At 35.5% G+C, this 25,596-nt stretch overlaps 2 protein-coding genes and 1 long non-coding RNA gene across 3 annotated transcripts in view; 1 reads left to right on the top strand and 2 right to left on the bottom strand.

Moving 5' to 3' along the window:
• LOC106140922 (cytochrome b5-like) overlaps positions 1–25,596 on the bottom strand; it is a 92,177-nt gene that overhangs the window by 16,013 nt on the left and 50,568 nt on the right. The gene's annotated exons all lie outside the window — the stretch shown is intronic.
• LOC106140036 (phospholipid-transporting ATPase ABCA1) overlaps positions 1–25,596 on the bottom strand; it is a 262,166-nt gene that overhangs the window by 225,206 nt on the left and 11,364 nt on the right. The gene's annotated exons all lie outside the window — the stretch shown is intronic.
• Positions 14,630–25,502, top strand: LOC106138437 (uncharacterized). The gene is made up of 4 exons (XR_009657315.1): positions 14,630–14,723; positions 22,121–22,147; positions 23,679–23,705; positions 25,433–25,502. It is a non-coding gene; the product is annotated as an uncharacterized LOC106138437 (long non-coding RNA).

Raw genomic sequence — 25,596 nt, 5'->3', positions numbered from 1 at the left:
GAATATATTGTCGTTGAGTTAGTATGTCGTAACACAAGTATCGAACTTACTTCGAGGCTAATTATTTGTGTAATTTATTGTCCCTTTTATATTTATTTATTACTAGCTGTGCCCGCAACTTCTTCCGCGTGGAATAGTTATTTTGGGCATCATTAAAGCCCTCAAGGAGGAATAATTTTCCCCGTTTTTTTTCACATTTTCCACGTTTTCCTCGCTCCTAATAGTTGCAGCGTGATGTTATATAGCTTAAAGCATTCCTCGATAAATGTTCTATTCAACACAAAAATAATTTTTCAATTCGAACCAGTAGTTCCTGAGATTAGCGCGTTCAAACAAACAAACCCTTCAGCTTTATAATATTAGTATAGATTTATTTACTATCACGTCTTAATCTCTATCGGTAGACAGAGTCTTGAACAGAAGCGATCAGTGCGTCTATAGCGGTGTGTGCGGCGCTGCTAGATCTGCGAATCACCATGATAAGGCAGATTCATCAATACTAATATTATAAAGCTGAAGAGTTTGTTTGTTTGAACGCGCTAATCTCAGGAACTACTGGTTCGAATTGATTAATTATTTTTGCGTTGACCGTTTATCGAGGAAGGCTTTAGGCTATATAACATCACGCTGCAACTAAAAGGAACAAAGAAATAATGGAAAAAGTGAAAAAAAAAACGCGGAAAATTATTCATTCTCTATAACTATTCCACGCGGACGAAGTCGCGGGCACAACAGCTAGTCAATAATTACCATGATGTAAACCATGAAATAACGTGATTGCGCGGACAAAATCAGTTTTGATAGCGACCATGCACTGTACCCTGTTTTATCTGTGGTTCGCGTCAGCGCTGCTAATGTTTTATATCAAGGTAATATGTTTTTTTTTACAACTGTCTTTTTGCCATACATACAGGAAAATGTGGCTTTTCAGCCTTTTCGGGGATGATGGTTCTGTCTACCCCGCCAAGGATGTAGGCTTGATTATATATACAAAAATATATAATAAGTATATACAAAATTATATATTATGTATAAAAAAATCTAAGAGTCCAACTAGCAACATTTCTATACTCATTAATGCATTCATATAATTATGTCTATGCTCTGTCTATCCCATGTAGGGTAGACAGAGCCAGCACTCTTGAAATACTGATAGGCCACGTTTGGCTATTAGGCTTGATGGTAGAATTGGGATTCAAATAGTGACAGGTTGCTAGCCCATCGCCTAAAAGAAAAATGCAAGTTTATAAGTCTATTCCTTAGTCGCCTATTACGTCATCCATAAGAATGATGGACTGGTCCTATTCTTATCTTTATACTATTTACATCCAATTCTTTTATAGGTACTATTTATTATATTTCGATATTTTCAAGTTAAATGCTTTTGAGTAAATAAATATTAGTAGTATTGTTTACTGATATAAAAGCTGTTTGCTATAGAAAAATGTAAAAATAGTCGTTACATTAACCTTTAAAGATCTTTGCTTCATAGACCTTTGGTACCTATTCAATAAAGAGTGAATGCCATCAATGTCTTGAAATCGGCTTCACCACGATGAATTGATTTCAACACTGATAACAAACTTAATAGATGATAAATGAAAATGCCGTGTGTTTCCCGGCACCAATCCAAAAAATAATAGGACCACTCCATCTCTTTCCCATGGATGTCGTAAAAGGCGACTAAGGGATAGGCTTACAAACTTGGGATTCTTTTTTAGGCGATGGGCTAGCAACCTGTCACTATTTGAATCTCAATTCTATCATTAAGTCAAATAGCTGAACGTGGCCATTCAGTCTTTTCATGACTGTTGGCTCTGTCTACCCTGCAAGGGATAAAGACGTAATCGTATGTATGTAAATAAAAACTATTTTTGTCCTGGGGAATCGATTAACATGGGACTTTACACTTTATTAATTAGAACGTCGGTGGTCGAATTGGAAAGGTGCCCGGTTGAAATGCGTGATGCGCAGAAAGGCACAGGTTCGAATCCCTCCTCGGCCATGTACCAATGACTATTTTTGAAGTTATGTACGTTAGTTTGTTAATACTAAGCGATGCTCTTTCGGTGAGAGAAAGCATCGTGAGGAAACCTGCACATTCAGGCAACTGGATGTGTAAACATGATCGATCCAATACGGGTTAGTTCTCCTGCAAAGATTGCGGAAGTCAATCTAGGATTCATGGTCAAAAGCATAACCTGGGCTGAAAGGGACTAAAAGGCAGGAGAAAGACACAATTTAAAAATTGTAACGAGTTTTTAAAAATAATGTCAATGTCAAATGTTGTGATGTTAGATATAATTTTTTTAATAAGTCTCTTTAATATAATTAATTATTTCATAATTTTCCTATAACAAAACGAAGACTTAAATTCACAAATATTTAATTTTTATATTTCCTAAACCTTATTCTTTAATTAATAACGGTACAATTAGAGACTGATAAAATAATATGTATATTATTATTTAATCTATTTGTTTGTATATCTATGAACTTGTAAACGTATATTTTATAAAAACTAGGCCAGCAGGGCAAAGTCTTTGTGTGTGAAGGTTCAATATAACTAATACGTTTTAGAGATAGTACCAGGTTGACCGAGCGGTGCTCGTTGGACGTTAAAAGACCAATAAAAAATTAACGCTACGTACAAAAGCATACAGATTTTTTGCAAACGTTCCATTTTTACCGGAATGAAAGGTACCTTATGTTCTTCTGCAAACTGAAAATTATATTTATGCGAAATTTCTAGAAGATTGGTCCGGCTGGTAGATAATGCGTGAACAGATAACAGACAAACAAACTTCCTTTCGTATTTGTAATACTAGTTGGGATATCTTCACCTGTGTGTGTGTGTGTGATTTCTGAGCCGTGTGGGTTCCTGGTACCAATAAAATAAAGATTAGGACCACTCCGTCTCATTCCCATGGATGTCGTAAAATGCGGCTAAGGGATAGATAGACTTAGAAACTTGGGATTCTCCTTTTAGGCGATGAGCTAGCAACGTGTCACTATTTGAATCTCAATTCTATCATTAATCCAAACACCTGAACGTGGCCTATCAATCTTTTCAAGACTGGCTCTGTCTACCCCGCAATTAATGAAGACGTGATTAAATGTATGTATGTTCTTTACCTCTTCTTCGTAACGCAAAAAATATTAATGAAATCAACAAAACCACAAGATGAAATGTACCTACATTCTAACATCAGACTCTACAATTATCAATCGAACAGAAATAACAATTAATTGCTCGTAACTATGCCAAGTTATTTATAAAGCGAACCCATGTCAAACCCGTCTGATATTATTTTAGTACCGAAATTGGGACTAATTCCAAATGAAGGTTATCGGAAATTGTTAACTTAAGTCGCAAATTAATCGCTTATGACATACGTACTTACTTACATACAATCACTTCTTTATCCCTTGCGGGGTAGACAGAGACAACAGTCTTAAAAACAATTGTAAGGACACGTTCAGCTTGTGCATTTTGTGTGACATGGTGTTCACATAATTTGTACAGTGTGTACATATCTTATTTCATCGTTATTTATTTGACGAAACATTCGTATTAAAATCATTAGTTTTCGTTCGTTCATGTTTTTTAATAAAGACAATGTATATTCGTCCACGATTTAGATTTAAGAGATCTATATTTGTAAATTGACGTCCGGTGCAAAATACTGCAGTGTTGTTTGTTCCGCCGCTCCTTCTACACATGCGCTTTGGAAGCGGTAGTAGTTATAATTAGATTTAAGTGATGTGACGTCAATAAGTGATACCTTGTAACCAATCTTGAGAATAAATCTATTCTATTCTATTTGTAAGGCTTAATGGTGGAATTGAGATTCAGATAGTGACAAGTTGCTAGCCCATCGCGTAAAAGAAGAATCTAAAGTTTATTAGCCTTTCCCTTGGTTGTCTCTTACAATTTGCATCGGAAGAGACTAGACTAGACTAGCTACCGGACTAACAGGGAAGCAGCTTGCACTTGAAGTACTTCCATAGGGAAGAGATGGGTGGTTCTATTCTAAAATGCAGGTATTCTGAAAGAATAATCTCAAATTTACATACATATAGTAACCTCTATATCCCTTGCGGGGTAGACAGAGTCAACAGTCTTGAAAAGACTGATAGGCCACGTACAGCTTTATGGCTTGATGATAGAATTATTATTGAATTCTAATTTATTTGTTTTCTGATTCTCAAAATTATACGCCTATATTTATTTTAAAATATATTTTTATACGATATCCCGTGATAAAACATATTTCATAATATCCGTCAAATATTTTTGTTTTCAAAACATAAATATACCAGAGTAATACTCAAACGTACTTACACACACACACATAATTGAGAATAAATAAATATCAAAGGTACATTTGTCACAAATATAGGAAAGAAGATTATTCCTACATGTTTTTGATACGAGTATCATTTTGATAAAAACAAATGTACGATGTATAAAATTGCTGTATAGAAACATCGTAATTTTATTTCATTTGGTATTTGTTTGAAGCCCAGAGCAAAGGGTATTTACCGACGGGTTTGGGCATTGCGCTCTGTGATGTGAACTGTAATGTTGTAAATGTATGTAGATTAGTTATTACCTACACGCGCGAATGTTATGTCATTCACTTTCTTTTTCATTCATTCACATAATCACGCCTATATCGCGGGGCAGACAGAAACAGCAGTCTCGATAGTCTGACAGGCCACGTTCAGCTGTTAGGCTTATTCATAGAGTCAAGATCCAAATAGTGCCAGGTCATCAGTCCATCGCCTAAAAGAAGAATCCAACGTTTACAAGTTTATCCCTCAGTCGTCTTTTAAGACATCGATGGGAAAGAGATGGAGTGGTCCTATTCTTTTTTATATAGGTGCCGGGAACCACACGGCCCTTTCTTCTTATAAGTATTTAGATAAGGGATTATATCGATATGTACGAGTAGCTTTGTACTTGTATAAAAATACAGTCAATTCATGACTTTTAAGTATCTGATATTATATTATTATTTTTTTCAGATAAGCAGCAGTGATTGTGATGCGAGAGTAAGTTTTTATTCTTAAAAAAGTTGAAACTCTTTTATTATTACATACATACATACAATTACGTCTATATCCCTTGCGGGGTAGACAGAGCCAACAGTCTTGAAAAGACTGATATGCCACGTTCAGCTGTTTGGCTTTATGATGGAATTGAGATTCAAATAGCTAGCCTAGCCTAGTTGCTAGCCCATCGCCTAAAAGAAGAATCGCATGTTTATAAGCCTATCCCTTAGTCGCCTTTTACGACATCCATGGGAACGAGATGGAGTGGTCCTATTCTTTTTTTTTTTATTGGTGCCGGGAACCACACGGCACTTTTTATTATTAAATTTATATTAATATTTCCTGTTAATATATAATAATTATTTATTTATTTTAATTACACACAACGGTGACAATCGATAACATCGTCCAAATTAATATAAACTTAACACTATGATCTGGAGTTGAACTCAAACTCTCCAAGCCTGAATCTCAATTACATCACTAAGCCATCCATTTTATCTTTGAGTCTTGTTACTTTCTCTATGCTCCTTACGGGGTCGACAGAGGCAATGTTTATGTATGTATCTGTGTCTCTTTTAACACAAGTTTCGAACTTAGGTACTTCGAGGCTAACACAAAATGTGCTCGTAACACAAGTTTCTAACTTACTTCGAGGCTAACTCAATCTGTGTAATTTGTCCCGTATATATTTATTTCTCGTGGCAAGGGGAAATATAAAGTTTATATTTTATGTTTGTACTGAAATTTTAGTTGCTATGCAATATCTAATGATTTAATAATCAAAGGTATGAATGGCTCGCAATAGGTATAGAAATGATGAACCAATGTTGTTAAACCATACGTTTTGACAATTATTAAGCGATATGAAGTATCCTATAGTAATGAATAAAATTTTGAATTTTGAATTCAGAGTGTTTGACACTTGGCCAAGAATTCAAATCATAACTCTTGTCTCCGAAATCGGTTAAATAAGTAGCCGCCGGCTGACCGATCGTATCCTGTTAATTAATCCCGTGACGTCATCATCGAAACAATCAGAAATATGTAAATGTCAGCCCTTCGCAGGGTTGCCACCTCTCACCAAATAAATGAAATCAATTTAAATAGATTTATTTTTATTACATGATACAAGGTATCGCTTATTGACGTCAACATAGCTTAAGTATAATTATATCTATTATCAGCTGTGACCGCGACTTCGTCCGCGTGGAATAGTTATTTTGAGCATTATTAAAGCCCTCAAGGATGAATAATTTTCCCCGTTTTTTTCAAATTTTCCATTATTTCTTCGCTCCTAATAGTTGTAGCGTGATATTATATAGCCTAAAGCCTTGGTCGATAAATGGTCGATTCAACACAAAAATAATTTTTCAGTTCGAACCAGCAGTTCCTGAGATTAGCGCGTTAAAACAAACAAACTCTACAGCTTTATAATATTAGTATAGATGTGAGGACGTAACAAGGACTGACGCTGCGAGAATAAAAACTTTTTGTTTGTTTGTAATATCTTTATTGCACAGAAATTTACACAATTACAAGAAATAGTAGGTTATAGTAATAAAAGAAATTATTCACTTCCATTATGGGATATTGGATTATTTTAGACAAAGGGCAAGCAACCTCTCTCTTTGAATCTCAATACCATCACTATACATACAGATATACAGCTGAACGTGGCCTTTCGGTCTTTGCGAGACTGTTGGCTCTGTTTACCCCGTAAGGGATAAATACGTGATTATATGTATGTTTGATAACTTAATAGTTGGCAACCCTAGCTATCATGTTAATGGTAACTTAACCCTATTGTTTTGTATGCCTGATGGTCGGGTCTAACAAAGATTTTCATATAATTTAATTTGAGCAACGAAGATCTTATTGTTAAGCCCGTAACCATCGAGTAAGGAACGCTGTGTTGGGTTAAACTGTTATTTTTTTTTTAACTCAGTGTTAGATCTAAGAATTTTTATTAACTGTCTCCCCGTCATGTCAAATTAAGAGGATTTTTTTTATCTAGCTATCTCTTTTACTGTTATTAATAAAACAATTATTTAATTACACCAATGAAATCAATATTAATAAATAAGTTATAAAAAATAAGGATTAATTTTTTTTCTTAAGAGCGTGAATCATATATAGATATGTATAAAATATCTTTATGTCTAAAATGCCGTGCGGTTTGGGCACCAACAGAAAAATAATAGGACTACTCTATCTCTTTCCTATGGATGTCGTTAAAGGTGACTATGGGATGGGCTTATTGAATTCGATGGGCTAGGAACCTTTCACTATTTGGATCTCAATTCTATCGTAAGCCAAACAGCTGAACGTGGCCTTTCAGTCTTTTGAAGACTGTTGGCTCTGTCTTCCCCGCAATAGACATGATTATATGTATGTATATTAGCTCTAAATGAGTACACAGAGCCTAGTATCAGTAAGCCGCGTTAAGTTGTAAAAAATTGTTATTCATATGACAAAACTAGTCAAGATTTAGAAATAACTAAACGATTGAACTCACAGCAATAGTTAATGGAACAAGTGAACTTAGCGAATTCCAAAATTTAAGTAAACATCACAACAAGGAACGTGTAAATGTTTCAAAATATAAATTCAATTTACACGACCAAATCCCGAGTGGAAGCGCCTTGAACCAGCTTAATGTGCATAAAAAATGTGTTCTTCAGTCTTTGTCGCGTAAGAAGATTAGTTTGTAGCGGTCTTGTTCGTCATACTCATACTACTTTGTGTTTACCCGACTTCCTCAGCGAGAGGGTTGTGTTTTAACAGTTTTTTTTATGATGATTTACTGGTGCCGTGTGGTTCCCGGCACCAATACAAATAAGATTAGGACCACTCCATCTCTTTCCCATGGATGTCGTTAAAAGCGACTAAGGGATAGGCTTATAAACTTAGGATTATTTTTTAGGCGATAGGCTAGCAACCTGTCACTATTTGGATCTCAATTGCATCATTAAGCCGAGCAGATGAACGTGGCCATTCAGTCTTTTCGGGACTATTGGCTCTGTCTACCCCGTAAGGGATATAGACGTGACTATGTGTATGTATGATTTACTATACAAACTGTTGCGGCCATTCAGCCTCTATGGACAGACAGACATTTTGACTTGACATTTAGATGAACATCACTGACTAACTTATTATCAAAAAAAGGATTAGATTTTGACTAAGACGACGACCAGACAAGACGCCTTGAACTATTATATAAGTATCAGTATCATCTGGTACTTTATTATGACTGACTGACTAACCCACCAGACCCTCGGCCCGTTCATAATCAGTCAGAACCTGAAAACCTGACTCACCCAATCCAGGATCCATGATCAAAAGGCATACCCCGGGCTCCTCTATTCCGAGGTGAGGATGCAACCGGGACAAAAGCCAGGAGGAAGAAGACAATCACGTCTCTATCCCTTACGAGGCAGACAGACCCAACCGTCTTCACAGATTCAAATAGTGATAGATAACTAGAGCATCGTCTAAATGAAGAATCCCAAGTTTACAAGCCTATCCCTTAGTCACCTTTCATGACATCCATAGAGAAGTGACGGAGTGATCTTACTCTTTTTTATATTTGTGCCGGGAACCACACGGCACCGTTATTATTAACACTCATTAAAAATTCATGACGTACCATTAGGATAACTTTGAATCAGAATTATGAAGATTAACATACCTATATTTTCGCAGTGGAACTGGGTAAAGAGGTATTGTGACGTCTTGCCAAAAGTTGGCAAATCACAATTCAAGACAGTGTTCCCCAATGTTTATGGATACGTGACATAAAATAAAAATACATATAAAACAATAAAATAAAGTTGCATTTTGTTTGACTCAATCATAACTCTGTAAAATAACTCATTAGAGACTGGTCAAAAACAGACAGAGATTGCAATTAATCTTTTCAAGAATATTTACTCTGTTTACCCCGCAAGGGATATAGACGTGACTTTATGTATGTTGATTAGTATAACTTTCAAACACGAATATTTTTTTAAAGAAAATTGTATTAAACTAGTACCTACCTACTTATTTGTACTTGATTTGGATCATGCCACCAATGTCTGGTCTTCCTAGGCCTTATTTTTATATTTGTTTTTGCTTGTTACCTTAGGGCTGTGTGGTATGAGTGATAAGGCAATAAATACTCTCTGTTTTAGCATCAAAAATCGTCGAATGTGATTTTTTTCATTCACTCGAATGCACAATTTACTTCTTCTATAGACAATAATATCCTAAAAGTACCCTAAATGTTTCATCAATACTAATATTATAGAGCGGAAGAGTTTGTTTGTTTGAACGCGCTAATCTCAGGAACTACTGGTTCGAATTGAAAAATTATTTTTGCGTTGAATAGACCATTTATCGAGGAAGGCTATATAACATAACGCTGCAACTATAAGGAGCAAAGAAATTATAGAAAATGTGAAAAAAAAACGGGGAAAATTATTCATCCTTGAGGGCTTCAATGATGCCCAAAATAAATATTCCACGCGGACGTAGTAATTGCGGGCAAAGCTAATAATTCATAAAAGTACCATATAAATTACCTTATTTTTTACGACAGTTTGGAAAACACTGGATTAATTTATCCAAGATCCGCGTGCTTAATGCAAGAACTTAAGAAATCTAAACTCCTTTAATATTACAACACCAAGCAAGCTATTATGATTATTACGGCTCATTTTGTTTTCGCATTTAATTACATTAAAACTTTTGAAATAAGACACAACATCAAGATATAAACAAGTCTCTTTGTTGCCTGTAGTCCATTTCTTTAGGTGTTGAAATAAAGTAAAGATATAAATAAATACAATAAAATATCTATAAAGTAAATAAAAATAAATAAAATAAGAGAACAATCTTGATACGTATTTTATTGAAAGATACCTATGTACATTATTAAATTAATTTTAAGAAGTAACCTCATAATGTTCTTTTTTGCACATGCACATTAGTTTGAGTGCTAACCGATGCTCTTTCGGTGTGGAAAAAACATTGTGGGGAAACCTGCACATTCAGGCAACTAGATGTGTAACCATGGATCCAATACGGATTAGGTTTACCTGCAAAGTTGCAAAGGTCAGATGGGTGTCGCTTCGTGTAAAAACCTGACTCACCCAATCCTGAATCCATGGTCAAAGGCATACCCCGGGCTATTGGAGTGAGGATGAGAGTGAGGGTGCAGGGACTAAAGCCAGGAGGAAGAAGAGGTTTCATTATTATACATAGGTATATACGAGTATTCAAAAAAAAAATTAATAAAAATAAATAAATAACAAACTGATAATGAAATTAATATAAATCCATAAATTGAAAATACTTAATTAATATACTTTTATAATTTTGAATGCGAAATGAATAAAAATCAATGAATTGCATGAAACTAAACAAATAATGTAGCATGAAATGAGAAATTTATTTATTTAATAAAAGGCTTTATTATCATTATTATATACGAGTATGACCATATCCCTTGCGAGCTAGGTCGAGCCAACAGTCTCGAAAATATTGAATGAGTTCAGTATTGCTTACATAATGATGGAATTAACATTTCAAACAGTGACAGGGTACTGTCCATCGCCTAGAAGAATCCCAAGCTTATTAGCCATTTCTTTAGTCTGTATGTCGTAAAAGGAGACAAAGGTAAGCAGCTTTACCCAGTGCAGCAACTTATAATGTTTTCACGCCTCTTTCTCGGAAGGATAGAAAGAGTTTGTTAATGTCATTATTTTTTTTATTTACAGTGCGCTGGAAAATCTTGTGTGTCTGGAGTAAGTGTATATCTATTTTTTTATATCAACTCCCTCTGTTATGGGGTATGTAAAAAAAAGAATAGCAGATCTTTAGTGCCGTGCGGTTTCCGGCACTTAAGACTAGGACCACTCCATCTCTTTCCCATGGATGTCGTTAAAGGTGACTAACGGATAAGCTAATAGACTTGGGATTTTTTGGGCTAGCAACCTGTCACTATTTGAATCTCAATTCCATAATAAAGACATACAGCTGTACGTGGCCTTTCGGTCTTTTCAAGACTTGGCTCTGTCTACCCCACAAGAGATGCAGACGTGATGATATGTATGTATGTATATAGATGAGGATCCAACAAGAAAGAAGAAACTTATGAATGTGATTGAAGCGGAAGAAATATGCAGAAATCGTGGCAAGTGGAAAGATGTAGTCTCTGCCTATACCTAACCTCCGGGAATGAGGCGTGCTTTTATGTATGTATACTCAAAAGGCTTCAGAGAAGTCGGAAAGCGGACCCCGGGCTCTGAAGCATAAGGGCTAAAAGTGCAACAAGGATTACACGAAGATGAGAGAAAGTTGCATTATCTTTTATGAAGGCACCTTTGTTATCATTAAATTAGAATCACCAAAATAATTTTAAGCTTTAACTGTTTTCAGGTAGATGAAAAAAAGAAATGTTTTGCTAATGTGAGTAACTTTGTTTTTTTACACTCCATCTTTTTCGTATGACTTGACTTAACCCTTCGCCTTTGTAAAAAAAAAATCATGCTTTACCCAAGATATACCTTCGCCTTACTCTTTTTGCCTTCGCCCCTAGCTGGGGCAGAGGGCATCCACAGTGCGTCGCCATCCCGCTCGGTCTTGAGCTTCGCGTTTCTTCTTTTTCGTATGGGTGTCGTAAAAGGGACTAACGAAAGGGACTGCATTATTTAGCCAAGCAGGTGAACGTGGCCTATAAGTCTTTTCAAGACTGTTGGCTCTGTCTTCCCCGCAATACATGACCGTATGTATGTATAAATGTAGATAGTTCATTTATTTGATTTGCTACACGCAATTTACAATGTACGAGTACATATAAAATAACAAATTAATAAAGGTGTCAGTTGCAGAAATAAGTACATAAAGGTGATAAATCGAAGGAATTTTATATTTTTATATGAATTTTCATACTTTGATAAAATAAGTGTTGTAAACTATTTAATTTTTCTTTTATTGTATTCTTTTAGTGCACGGGAGCGGAATGTTCCGTCGGGGTGAGTTTTTTTAATATCAGACTTAGGTCAAAACAACAGGCACATTAGAATAGGACAACTCCGCATATTACCGATGAATGTCGCAAAAGGCGACTAAGGCAAAGACTTTATGAGGACTGTTCTTGTATGCGATGGGTTAGCAACCTGTCACTATCTTAATCTCATTTCCATCATTAAGCCGAACAGCTGAACGTGGCCATCCAATCTTTTCGAGATTGTGAGCTCTGTTCACCCCGTAATGGGCAAACGTGACTATATGTGTGTATGTATGTATAATAGCTGAACGTGGCCATTCATTCTTTTCAAGACTGTTCGCTCTGTCTACCCCGCAAGGGAAATAGACGTGATCGTATGTATGTATGTATATAAACTTGCAATGTCTCATTGCACAATTATTGGATGTCCATATGACCATAACATGAAGTTAGTTACAGGTCATTACATCTAAGTACAGCGTTAATTAATAGAATATATTTATTTTCAAAATTGGATACAAGGTATCACTTATTGACGTCACATCACTTAAATCTAATTATAACTACTACCGCTTCCAAAGCGCATGTGTAGAAGAAGCGGCGGAACAAACTACACTGCAGATAATCGTCACTTGCCCAGCATACGTACCAACATACGGATAGACAGAGTCAACAGCCCTAAAAAAGTTGAACGAGGCAACTAATATGAAAAAAGATATTTTTTTTATGTTTCAATGCTGATGACATCCGCGTCTTTGACCGCGCAAAACGAAAATTCACTGCAATTCCTGTTCCCGCGGGAATTTCAGAAAATCCCCTCTTAGTGCACACCATGACCATATAAAGAACCTACACTACAAATTTCAAGTCTCCAGACCCAGCAGTTTGGGATGTGCCTCAGTCAGTCAGTCATTCACTTGCTGCTTTTATATATTTAGTTTATAAGACATTTAGAACATTCTTAGTAAGTAATAAAACGTTTTATGTAGAAGGCATCAGAATTTGTAATCTTCTTGTATTTTAGTGCCTCGGCGCTGGCTGTATATCTTGGGTAAAGCATGATTTAATTCTTTTTTACATATTTACATATTTAGACATCAAAACAACTGATTGTACAAGTTAATCTAGAAAAATTTAAAAAATAAATTAAAACCTACTTTATATAACACTTAAAAGGTAAAAATAATTGCAAACGCCGTGTGGTTACCGGGACTTATACAGAAAAGAACGGGACCACTCCATCTCTTTTCCATGGATGTCATTAAAGACAACTAAGAGACAGGCTTTTAAACTTGGGATTCTTCTTTTAGGCGACGGGCTAGCAACCTGTCACTATATGAATCTCTATCCTATCATTAAGCCAAACAGCTAAACGTGGCCTAGTGTTTTCAAGACAGTTGGCTCTGTCTTCTCCGCAAGGGATATAGATGTGATTATATGTATGATGTATGTATGTATTAAATTTTAGTTTGTAATCATCTTTTTTTCCTTTCTTTTTTAAAAGTAATTTTAGCTTTTAAGTAGCACGCCCGAATACTGAAACGTTACTCAAATAAAATTTTATATATATTTGTTAAAAAATAATAATAATATATACCCTAAACTTTCATTCGTAAAGTTTTCTGGCAATGGCGTGTGTAGTTATTTTTCACAGGCTAGCCAAATTCACGATTGATTACCTCAAGCTGGGTGTCAGCGAATTTGTTATTGATTACGTACTTGAACTTTGATTGTGCCTGTAATCCATACGTAGATACGCTACATAAATCTCTCATTTTGGTCCTAAGGTTCGAGAGGCAAAGAATGTGACATAAGGTCCACTTGTTGTACATTTTACGTGCACAAACTTTAAATAAATTAATAAAATTAAATCACATCTCTTCCACGGAGGGGTAGGCAGAGACTAGATCTTTCCACTTGCGATCCCTGCAAACTGCATGCGTGTGGTTCCCGTCATCAAATAAAAATGAATAGGACCACTACATCTCTTTCCCGTGGATATCATAAAAGGCGAGTAAGGGATAGGCCAATAAACTTGTTCTCCTTTAGATGGGCTAGCAACCTGTCACTATATGAAACTCAATCCAAGCAGCTGAACGTAAGCCACGTTTGCACCAGTCTTTTCAAGATTGTTTTGCCTCTGTCTACCGCTTGAGGGATATAGACGTGATTATTGTATGTATGTATGTACAATACATGTACTTACATATACCTACGTATCATTAAATGTCTGTGTCCTTTCGGGTGAGGCACGCTCTACACGATAAGCTGAGTGATAGAATTTGGATTCAGTTAAGAATTAATATTATATATAAAATTCTCGTGTCACAATGTTCGTTCCAGTACTCCTCCGAAACGGCTGTTTCTTATGAAATTTTGTTAGCAAATTGAGTAGGTCTGAGAATCGGGCAACCTTTATTTTTCATACCCCTTAGTGATAAGGGTTGTCCACTTTTAACATTTTTTTTTAACTAGAAATTACTTAAGTGATATTTATATAGCAAAACGTTTTCCGGGACCGCTAGTTGCTGTATAATATGTAGACAAAAACAATGAAAATAACAATTTTTACTAGTACAACTTAAACCTAAGTAAGAGTAATTTCTTTAATGTTTTTTTAATGCAAGTAATTATTTTTTAGTGCAACGGACACAAATGTCATTCCGGGGTAAGTAAGAATTACGTTGAACATGCAACATTTAATTGAATAATAATCGCATTCTCAACGTTCGTGATATACCAGACGAAATGCAAGAGAGCATACGTCACATCATGAGGCCTGCAGACTATCTGGGTAACGGATGCCTTTTTTATACGTGTGTGTAAGACCTTCGTCTACCCGGCCGGCTACGGGAATCCAGACGGGTTATGTGGGGCTTGAAGCCACTAAAACCACACGGTGCCATCGCCTACCGCTTTGTTGCCAGGAGCATGAGCTGCCCTCGCTCATATTCCTGACGCGGCGGCCGCTTCCACAACGGCCTGGGCTCGGCCGCTCTCCACGGGGTGACCCGTCGGCCTTCAATTCTACAACCTAACCTAACCTAGTCCTCTTAGTTCTGTCAAAATGCAAAGATGCCACAAAACACCTAATAGCACATATTAATAATATAGTAACCCACCTAAAGCAGGTCAATGGCACGTGATTTCCCACTGTAGTCCAAAATATTTAGCGACGATGAGGTATCTGTATCAAATAGCAGATACCCATCGACGCTACTCATTCTATATTATAAAATCAGTATACCCTTTAACAAAATAATATATTTCCCTCAAAACAAATTAGCGTATAAAAAAAAAAAAAACCTAGACCTCTTTACAAACAAATCCCTTTATCTGCTCTGAACGTGATTCTCGACTGGTGCTAGGTATAACTTCTTCACTCATTTTAAAGCCACTTTGTAGGTATAGAAATGAACACAAAATATTAACGAATCCAAATGCGTGTACACGAGCTAGCGGCTGCGTAGTAACTTACAACACTACGCGCCCTGCGCTTGCGAGCGCGGAGAGCGACGCATTTTTCCCACTCCCACTTGTGTCCGTTTGGGTAGAGAGAGGGAGAGAGATACATTGGACGATTTTTACTCGGAAGTATCCGTTTTTCTGACATTTCACTAGATTTCATTTAGTGAAACGACATTTCACTGACTATTTTAGTAAGAAGGCGTCGAAAATAAGATTATTCAACATATGCCGTGATTTCGTTTACCCTAGGGATTTCGCGTAATCTCTGGTTACTTCATTTTCCTGCGACATATATATGACTAGCTGTGCCCGCAACTTCGTTCGCGTGGAATAGTTATTTTGGGCATCATTGAAGCCCTCAAGGATGAATAATTTTCCCCGTTTTCTTTCACATTTTCTATTATTTCTTTGCTCCTTAAAGTTGCAGCATGATGTTACATAGCCTAAAGTCTTCCTAGCTAGATAAATGGTCTATTCAACGCAAAAAGAATTTTGAAATTCGAACCAGTAGTTCCTGAGATTAGCGCATTCAAACAAACAAACTCTTCAGCTTTATAATATTATTATAGATTAAATGTATGTAAAAAAATATATATTTCGACTTTCTCGTTAAGTAGAGGGTTAACAATTGTTGACGGCTGCCAAAGGCCGTGTTCATAGATTAATTACAGCTCAGACATTGATATGATATTGTAATAGATAAACGAACACCCAAATAGGAATCACCTCACGTATTTTGATTTAGTTAAAATTTTACAAAGATATTTTAATGCCATGATCTACCTTCGAGTCTTGTGATTATCGGCTCTGTCTACTCCGTAAAGGATATATATCTTACGTAAAAAGTATGTTATTAATTATGTTCAATTGTGCCAATGTTTTTCTTTACATTTTCCTAACGTGGGCCTGCTGGAAGAAATTTCTCTAGAAATAAATAGTGCCCTTGTACTGAATTTCTCTTTTGTTTAAGTTCCTTTCTTATTTTTGTTTCCTTGATAAACATAAACATTTAAATAAATACATACATGGTCGCGACTATATCCCTTGCGAGGTAGACAGAGCCAACAGTCTTGAAAAGACTTAATGGCCACGTTAAACTACTTGGCTTAATGATAGAATTGAGATTCAAATAGTGACAGGTTGCTAGCCCATCGCCTAAATGAAGAATCCCAAGTTTACAAGCCTATCCCTTAGTCACCTTTTATGGGAACGAGATGGAGTGGTCCTATTCTTTTTTGTATGAGTGCCGGGAACCATACGGCAACTAAAATAAATAACTTTAAATAGGTAAATAAATGAATAAAATGTGTGTTTAACCTTTTAAAAGAATATCGACAAGCGCTGTCTGGCAAATGTCCCCTTTTTTCAATAGAACCGTTCGTCATTTTCTCCAAAACTGAAACAGCTGAAAATCTACTAGCAAACAATATGTTTGTCTTGTCTGTCCATTGCACGTAGCGCTAAACGTTATAAATTGAAGCCAGCTGTTTACAAAACGTTGTTGGATAGGGTGATTGTTTTTCGGCCGTGTGTAGTTTAGTTACACAATCGTTATAGAGGTATTTAAATAAAGTAGTAGGTAATACTGAAATACGTCAATTACGAATTGAGCGACGATGGTCGAATTGGTAAGGTAAGGTTAAAATGCGTGTGGCGCAAAAAGGCACAGGTTCGAATTCCACCTCGTACCAATGACTATTTGCGAAGTTTTGTACATACATACATACATAAAATCACGTCTATATCTCTTGCTTCACATTTCGGTTAGTTCTGGTATTAGGTGGGCGTGTGGTTACTGGCACTTTCAAATATAGTGATTCATGAGAAAGGTGTGTGTTAATTACTCGAGCGGAACCGTGGGTAATTGCTAGTATCTATTAAATTGAACATACATACATATTATCACATCTATATCTCTTGCGGGTAAACAGAGCCTACAGCCTCGAAAATACTGATAGGCCACGATCAGCTGTTTGGCTTACTGATAGAATTGAGATTCATATAAAGTGATTGGTTGCTAGCCAGTCGCCTAAAAGAAGAATCCCAAGTTTATAACCCTTAGTCGCCTTTAACGACATCCATGGGAAGGAGATAGGGTGGTTCTATTCTTTTTTCTATTGCCGTGCCGTGTGGTTCTCGGCACCTTAAGAACAATTTGTACATTTGTCTGAATAGTGATGATGATGTAATGTCTTACTAGCAATGCTTTGATAAGAGGCACGATTATATATTTATTGATTGTAAAAGAGTCATGTATACATGTTTTTGACCTGACTGTGACAAAATATATGTGTAACCATCGCGTACTATGTAGTACATAGGTGGAGGGAACAAAACGCTGCCAAAACCAATATATACAGATCGGCCATTAGCTTATCTGTGCGCTAACGGTAGCCAAAATGGCGGCACCATGAGCTACATAGAAGATAGAGAGAATACCTTTTATTGCACATAACATTATTAGACTATTGTTGTAACATGACCTTAGCTTAGCATAAATATAGAGTTATGCTAAGCTAAGGTCATGTTACAAAAGGCGGCCTTAATTGCGATAAGGCCGCCTTTGTGAAATTTCTTCCAGGCAACCACAAATTTTTATGTTCTTTTTTCTACGCTAATATTATAAAGAGGAAAACTTTGTTTGTTTGGTTGTAATGAATAGGCTCAAAAACTACTGGACCGATTTTAAAAATTCTTTCACCATTCGAAAGCTACATTATCCACGAGTAACATAGACTATATTTTATTTTGGAAAAAAATAGGGTTCCCTAATAATATATAAAAATAATTGGCAAAACAGCGTTTGCCGGATCAGCTAGTTAATTATACATACATTCACAAGGCTGAACGAACATAAAGTTAAGTTATAGCTTGGTTTGCCAAGTCAATTAATCTTGCACACTTTAGTGTTAAAAATTCCCGAACTCATCAGTTAATGCTGCCGTTAACCTGATATTTCTATCACCAATTTAATTCCGTGTGGTTTGTGGCACTAAGAATAGGACCACTAAATATCTTTGCCATGGATGTCGTAAAAGGCGACTTAAGAAAGGCCAATAAACGTGGGAATCTTCTTATAGGCGATTAGCTCGCACCTGTCACTATTTGAATCAAAATTGTATTAAAGCCGTACAGCTAAACGTGGCCTGTCAGTCTTTCCAAGACTGTTGACTGACGCCGCAAGGGATATAGACGTAACTGTATGTATGTTATTAAACTAACAAAGTAACAAGTGTGTTATTTGGTATATCCTACTACTATTTCCTACTACTATTATAAAGGCGAAAGTTTGTATGGATGTTTGTTACTCTTTCACGCAAAAACTACTGAACCGATTACCATGAAATTTGGTATGTAGGTAGCTGAAGATCCAGAATAACACATAGGCTACTTTTTATCCCAGAGTTCCCGCGGGATTGATAGGGTTTCCATGCGGACGAAGTCGCGGCGGCCTCTAGTATTTATATATTCGTCTAGTCATTCCCACTCCAACATTCTTATTCACACTCCCTTTGTCAGTCTCTTTGCTTAGTCAAACTGCTTTTATTGACCACCTCCACAAAGCCAAACCTTCATATCATTCCCTTTTCCATCCCTTTTCTATTTTTAATATCGTGAATATCAACTGAAAAACTGCGACAGTCCAAAGTAATAATTATTTATAGTCGTCGTTAGAAAATGTGAATGAATTTAAAGATTTACTGCGAAATACTCTAGCGAATCCCTGTGAAGTACGAAGTAAATTTTTTGTTGTTTGTGTTTTATTTCGAATAGTAGGTAAGTAATTACTGCAGAGTAGGATAATGTAGAGACTAAGCTTTCTCTATGCCTCATCTGTGCACGTTCCCTGTTGCACCCTACCTGAAAAACACAGTAACTTTTCCGTAATTCCAACGTTATTCTATCTTTTTATTAGTACATAAAAAGATAGAATAACGTTGGAATTACGGAAAATAACGTTCATAAAAAAATTACTTATCTCGTATTAATTTCTGTATTTGTGCTAGAATAAAGAAATAGTTGAAAGACAGACGGACGGACAGACAGACAACATCGAAGATATATTATTATAACAAGTGTTTTTATTTTAACCGGATTTTTTCTGACCAGTGCAAAAATAAATAAACATCATTTGAACTTTACCTTAACTGTGCTGATTGGTTCTCGACACCAATAGAAAAAAGAATTGGACCACTCCTAATCTTTCCGATGGATGTCGTAAAAAGGGACTAATGGATATTGTAATAAAATTGTGCTAATGCTATAAGGGCTAGCAACTTGTCACTATTAAAATCTCAATTCCATCATAAACTAGGTCTTTTAGTATTTTCAAGACTTTTAGCTCTGTCTACCCCGCAATTGATATAGAAGTAACTGTATGTATGTAACTTTGCCTCTACGCGTACCTACTTTGCGATATTTACTTTAGAAAAAGTAGCTTATGTAGTTGAATGAGGGCAAAGACAACCATTTATTTATCTTCTAAGCAAAGCAAGAAAAACTTGTTTCAAATGAAATGCCGTCTTAACGGTACAATATAATTTACCATTCTGTCTTCAAGTTAGGCAAAGTTAGTATTTTTAACTCGTAGGCAGAGACTACATCTTTCCACTTGCCACGAACCCTGCATTCTTCTTTTGCTTCATCTACAATCATTACTCTCTTCATGCAGTGTCGTCGGTATCTGATACCTACTCTTGAACTGACCTTTCGCCAGAACGTCTCCGATTTGATCAAAGTACGTTCGCCTAGAACACTCATACTCCTTTTGTACATCTGTTTAGTCAATCTACTTTCAATCATCCTCTCGACATGACCAAGCATTCCCATTTCTATTCCTGTCACTATATCCTCTTTCACATCACAACATTACCTTATCAAGTAATTCTAGTACAAAAAATCTCTTCCAGTAGACCCATAAGAGGAGAGATAAAATTTGATCCTTATCCTGTCACTCAGTTTTACACCGATTATTCTCCTAAGCACTCTCATTTCGTTCACATTTATTCTACTTTTATGCTTCTCCTGTCATACCCAACTTTGAATTCCATACATCAGTGTTGGGACCAACACTGCCAGACGAGCCTTTTTGGACAACTTTCTGACTGCTCATAAAAGCATGCAACGCTCCATTCACCATGTTCCGCACGTTCACTCTTCTTTCAATATCACTGTCATCATTGACGTACTATAATATATATATATAATACTATAATAAATTGATCGAAGAATGTCATATTTCTATCTGCTGTGAACTCAGATCCAACAAATCTTACTGTGTAACATGGAATTGACTTGTATGAAACTCTATGACGCCATAGAGGCGACTTTGTAGTGAATTCTGGGTAGGTTGATGTGATGTTGTTCATGTTGATGATTTTAAGTAATTTATTTGACGTCAACCAATGTTGTGAAAATAAAAGTTTTGACAATTATTAAGCGATATGAAGTATCCTATAATAATGAATAAAAATGTTGAATTTGAATTTGACTGTACAATCGTAAATTATGCCGCAATAATAGGTACAGGTAACCAGATATTTACAAAATGAAAATATAACAGGCAGTATTTTCTTTCTGTAGCCTACCGGTGTATGTATGTATGGAGTATGGAGTAATTATATGGAAAAAAGTATCATGCCGTAATAACCGTAAATAATATCTTCTGATGATTTTTTTAAATGATGCACGCATAATCTAAAAACAAAATAAAGCGTGTTTTAAATTTTAATTGCTGAAAGTGGGCGCATCGTTTTTTTTTTTTAAATTTCATGTGAGAATTTGAAAAAAAAATAGTGTTTTAAATTTTCATTGGTTAGTACTCATTTGAAATTCGGCATATATGTACGTACGATAAAGTGGAGTAGGGGTGCACTCAAAGTGAATTTCTTTTTAATTTTCGTGAGAGCGTTAATTAACAGGGTTTTACTTTTTATGCAGACTACCTACTCTAATAGTTAAATAAATAAAATCTTTTGAAAATAAAACATGTTGAAAAATTACATAACGCAATAGACCTCTTGAATTATGATGTAATTACATTCATACATACGTCTTTATCCCTTTCAGGGTAGGCAGAGTCAACAGTCTAGAGAAGATGAAAGAAGCTGTATGGCTTAGAGATGGAATTGAGATTTAAATAGTGACATGTTGCTAGCCCATCGCCTACAAGAGGAATCCCAAGTTTTCTAAGCCTATCCCTTAGTCGCCTTTTACGACATCCATGATGAAAATATGGTGTGGTTCTATTGTAAACTGCTGGAAACCACACGGCATACGGCAATAAATTAAGATCAATTCTGTAAATACTTACTTTTCTTAGTACTTCATATTTACATACATACATACATATGGTCACGTCTATATCCCTTGCGGGGTAAACAGAGCCAACAGGCTTGAAAAGACTGAATGGCCACGTTCAGCTATTTGGCTTAATGATAGAATTGAGATTCAAATAGTGATAGGTTGCTAGCCCATCGCCTAAAAAGAATCCCATAGGAACTTCATATTTATTTTTCTTTTATGGACAGATTTGAAATCTTTTCTCGTACGAAATTGCGAGCAAAAGCTAATGACTATCAATTTTTTTCTTCACAGTGTCGAGGCAACGACTGTAAGGCTTTCGTAAGTAGGTAGTTCTAAGTTCTTCGTATTGATATAATAAGTTCTACATTCATTCATGTTTTTTAATGTAGACTATGTTCATTCGTCCACGATGTAGTTTTAAAAGATCTATATTTGTAAATTGACGTCCGATGAAAATGCTGCAGTGTAGTTTGTTCCGCCGCTTCTTATACATATGCGCTTAGGAAGCGGTAGTAATTATAATTAGATTTAAGTGATGTCGTGACGTCAATAAGTGATACCTTGTATCCAATTTTGAAAATAAATCTATTCTATTCTACTCTATTCTAAGTAGTTACAAGCACATTTCCGCGAACTTTCACATTTCGGTTAGTTCTGGCATTAGGTGGGCGTGTGGTTACTGGCACTTTCAAATAAAGTGATTCATGAGAAAGGTGTGTGTTAATTACTCGAGCGGAACCGTGGGTAATTGCTAGTATCTATTAAATTGAACATACATACATATTATCACGTCTATATCCCTTGCGAGGTAGACAGAGCGAACGTCTTGAAAAGACTGATATGCCACGTTCAGCTGTTTGGCTTAGCGATAGAATTGATTTTCAAATAGTGGCAGGTTGCTAGCCAATCGCCTAAAAGAAGAATACCAAGTTTATAAGCCTATCCCTTAGTCGCCTTTTATGACATCCATGGGAACGAGATGGAGTGGTCCTATGCTTTTATTATTGGTGCCGGGAGCCACACGGCACCAATTAAATTGAAATACCATAGACATCGCAATAACAAAGGACAACAATAGAAATGCCATATTGTATTTGAAAAAAGGGGTCTGTTTAGTATAATTTAAAATGAATATTGGTTACTCGTAATCTCTTTTACTACGTTTACAAATGTTGCAACTAGCCACTTACAAATAAAATAAAAATAAAACTTTTTAAGTTAACTTATAATTCTACTGAGATATTAAATAAGACCAACTTGATGTTTTAGTACAAGTATTATTTTTAATTAAAGTGCATGTTGCATTAGTTCAAATCAAATTGCAGTTTCATCAAGATTTCATATGGTTGTTTGTTGCCGTGTGGTTCCCGGCACCAATAGAGAAAAGAATAGAACCACCCCATCTCTTTCCCACAGATGTTGTAAAAGGCGACTAAAGGTTAGACTAATAAGAGAGCTTCAAAACGATTTTCACCGATACATCAAGAGTTAATGACTGACATAATCAGTTCTACATTCATACATGTTTTTTAATGTAGACAATGTGCATTCGTCCACGATTTAGATTTAAGAGATCTATATTTGTAAATTGACGTCCTATGAAAATGCTGCAGTGTAGTTTGTTCCGCCGCTTCTTCTACACATGCGCTTTGGAAGCGGTAGTAGTTATAATTAGATTTAAGTTATGTGACGTCAATAAGTGATACCTTGTATCCAATTTTGAAAATAAATCTATTCTATTCTATTCTATTCTAATGAAAATTGAAATGATTTTATCGAGTATTTTTATAAATTATTTTCATTTGATGTCTAAAATTAATTAATACAAATTGATTAATCGATTTTCCAGTGCAAAGGCTTCAATTGCAAAGTGATGGTAAGTTGTGAGTTTTTTATTTTAAAAATTTTCATACAGGGTGACATTTAAAACAACTGCATCCTTTTTAAATATAGACTATACCCATGCTTCTGAGCCAAATTGAGCCTATTTTTATTGAAATTAAACGTCATCATTTTCACATTTAAAAATCCCTCAAAAACTACGTCACACGCTTTAAAGACCAATACAAAAAGAAATTAAAACTAAACATGTAAATCAATGTCCGAAAAATAAATTATTTTTCTAATATCAAGATCAAGTAAAGTACAGAGTTGTCGAGATCGCTCAGCTGAATGAATTGTGTCGTTGACCTCTGAACTTACGCGTCGCTTTTCCGCCGGCCGGGGTGATATGACATATTTAGGATCGTGGATTTTGACACAATTATTTTTTTTTCGTACTTTCTGAAATATGAACCGATATGTTTCTTTTAACGTTTTTAAATATCCTTTAGATGAGTACACTTAACAGTTTAATTTATGCAGTTTAATTAAAAGTCACCCTGTATAAATACTTGACGAAAAAGTCGTTATCCATTTAAACGTAAGTTAGCTAGAATAGATCCCACTTAGGGATAAGCCCGCCTTTGTTCTACGGTTTTATATTTGTAATGTACTCCTTTCGTGAACAATAAAGCAGTTACTTACTTACTTAGGTACTCACTCACTCACTCACTTAATACCATGCGCTTTTATTTTTATAGATATAAAAAATTATTGTTGCTGCAGGAAAATCTGCTTATACGCTTGGGTTTCTTCTTATAGGCGATAAGCTACCAACCTGTCACTATATGAATCTCAATTTCTCAACTCTTTTGACGGCCTCTGTGGCGCAGCGGTAATACGCTTGTCTGTGACACCGGGGGTCCCGGGTTCGAATCCCGGCCAGGGCATGATGAGAAAAGAACTTTTTCTGATTGGCCTGGGTCTTGGATGTTTATCTATATAATTATTTATTATAAAATATAGTATCGTTGAGTTAGTATCTCGTAACACAAGTCTCGAACTTACTTCGAGGCTAACTCAATCTGTGTAATTTGTCCCGAAAAAAAAAAAAAAAAAAAAAAAAAAAAAAAAAAAAAAAAAAAAAAAAAAAATTCCATCACAAGCGGAACAGCTGAACTTGGCCTATCAGTCTTTTTAAGGCTGTTGGCTCAGTTCAGCCTGCAAGGAATATAGAGGTGATTGTATGTGTATAGTATATAACAAAAAAAAAATGAAATTAATATTATTCAAATCAATCCAATTCACTCAAATTCAATGTATTTGAATAATTCAGCCGTTTTCACGAATTCCATTCCAGTAATTCAGTTCAAGAGTCTTAATTAAACAAACAGTGGGGCCATTCTCTTTTAAAATGTACCACGATTTTTACCATAGCTGATTTCGTTACAGATTTTTTTACATTTCAGATTCTATGTACCTAAACCAAATGAACGAGTAACATTTTCTTTCCTCTGACATAAATACTCCTAACAACGTCAAAAAATATGAGAAAAGGCAAAGGTGACTTCGGTGAGGCTACTTAGTTGGGCCAAAGCCTGTTAATGCACCTTTTAGAATACAAACTTAACACAAAATTACATAATCCATAATAGAGTTAGTCTGTGCGCTACGATTTTTTATACATACCTACTTACATATAATCACGTCTATTTCCCTTGCGGGGTAGACAGAGCCAACAGTATTATAAATTTATTTATTTTAATAAATTTTTCTTTTCAGTGTTTAGGAGTACCCTGCGACAAACAAGAGATATTTTGGTGACAGTAGCTGATCTTTAGTTTAGTATGAGTAAATAAATATGTAAAGACTTACGATAAATTTTGTGTATTAAAATAAAATTTCATTCGTCTACACTGTAATGGAAATAATGAAAAATTTGAAGT

This window comes from Amyelois transitella, chromosome 21 (genome assembly GCF_032362555.1).
Source record: "Amyelois transitella isolate CPQ chromosome 21, ilAmyTran1.1, whole genome shotgun sequence".
Lineage (NCBI taxonomy): Eukaryota > Metazoa > Arthropoda > Insecta > Lepidoptera > Pyralidae > Amyelois > Amyelois transitella.
The sequence above is the reverse complement of the archived record's forward strand: the minus strand, read 5'-3'. Positions and strand labels throughout refer to the sequence as shown.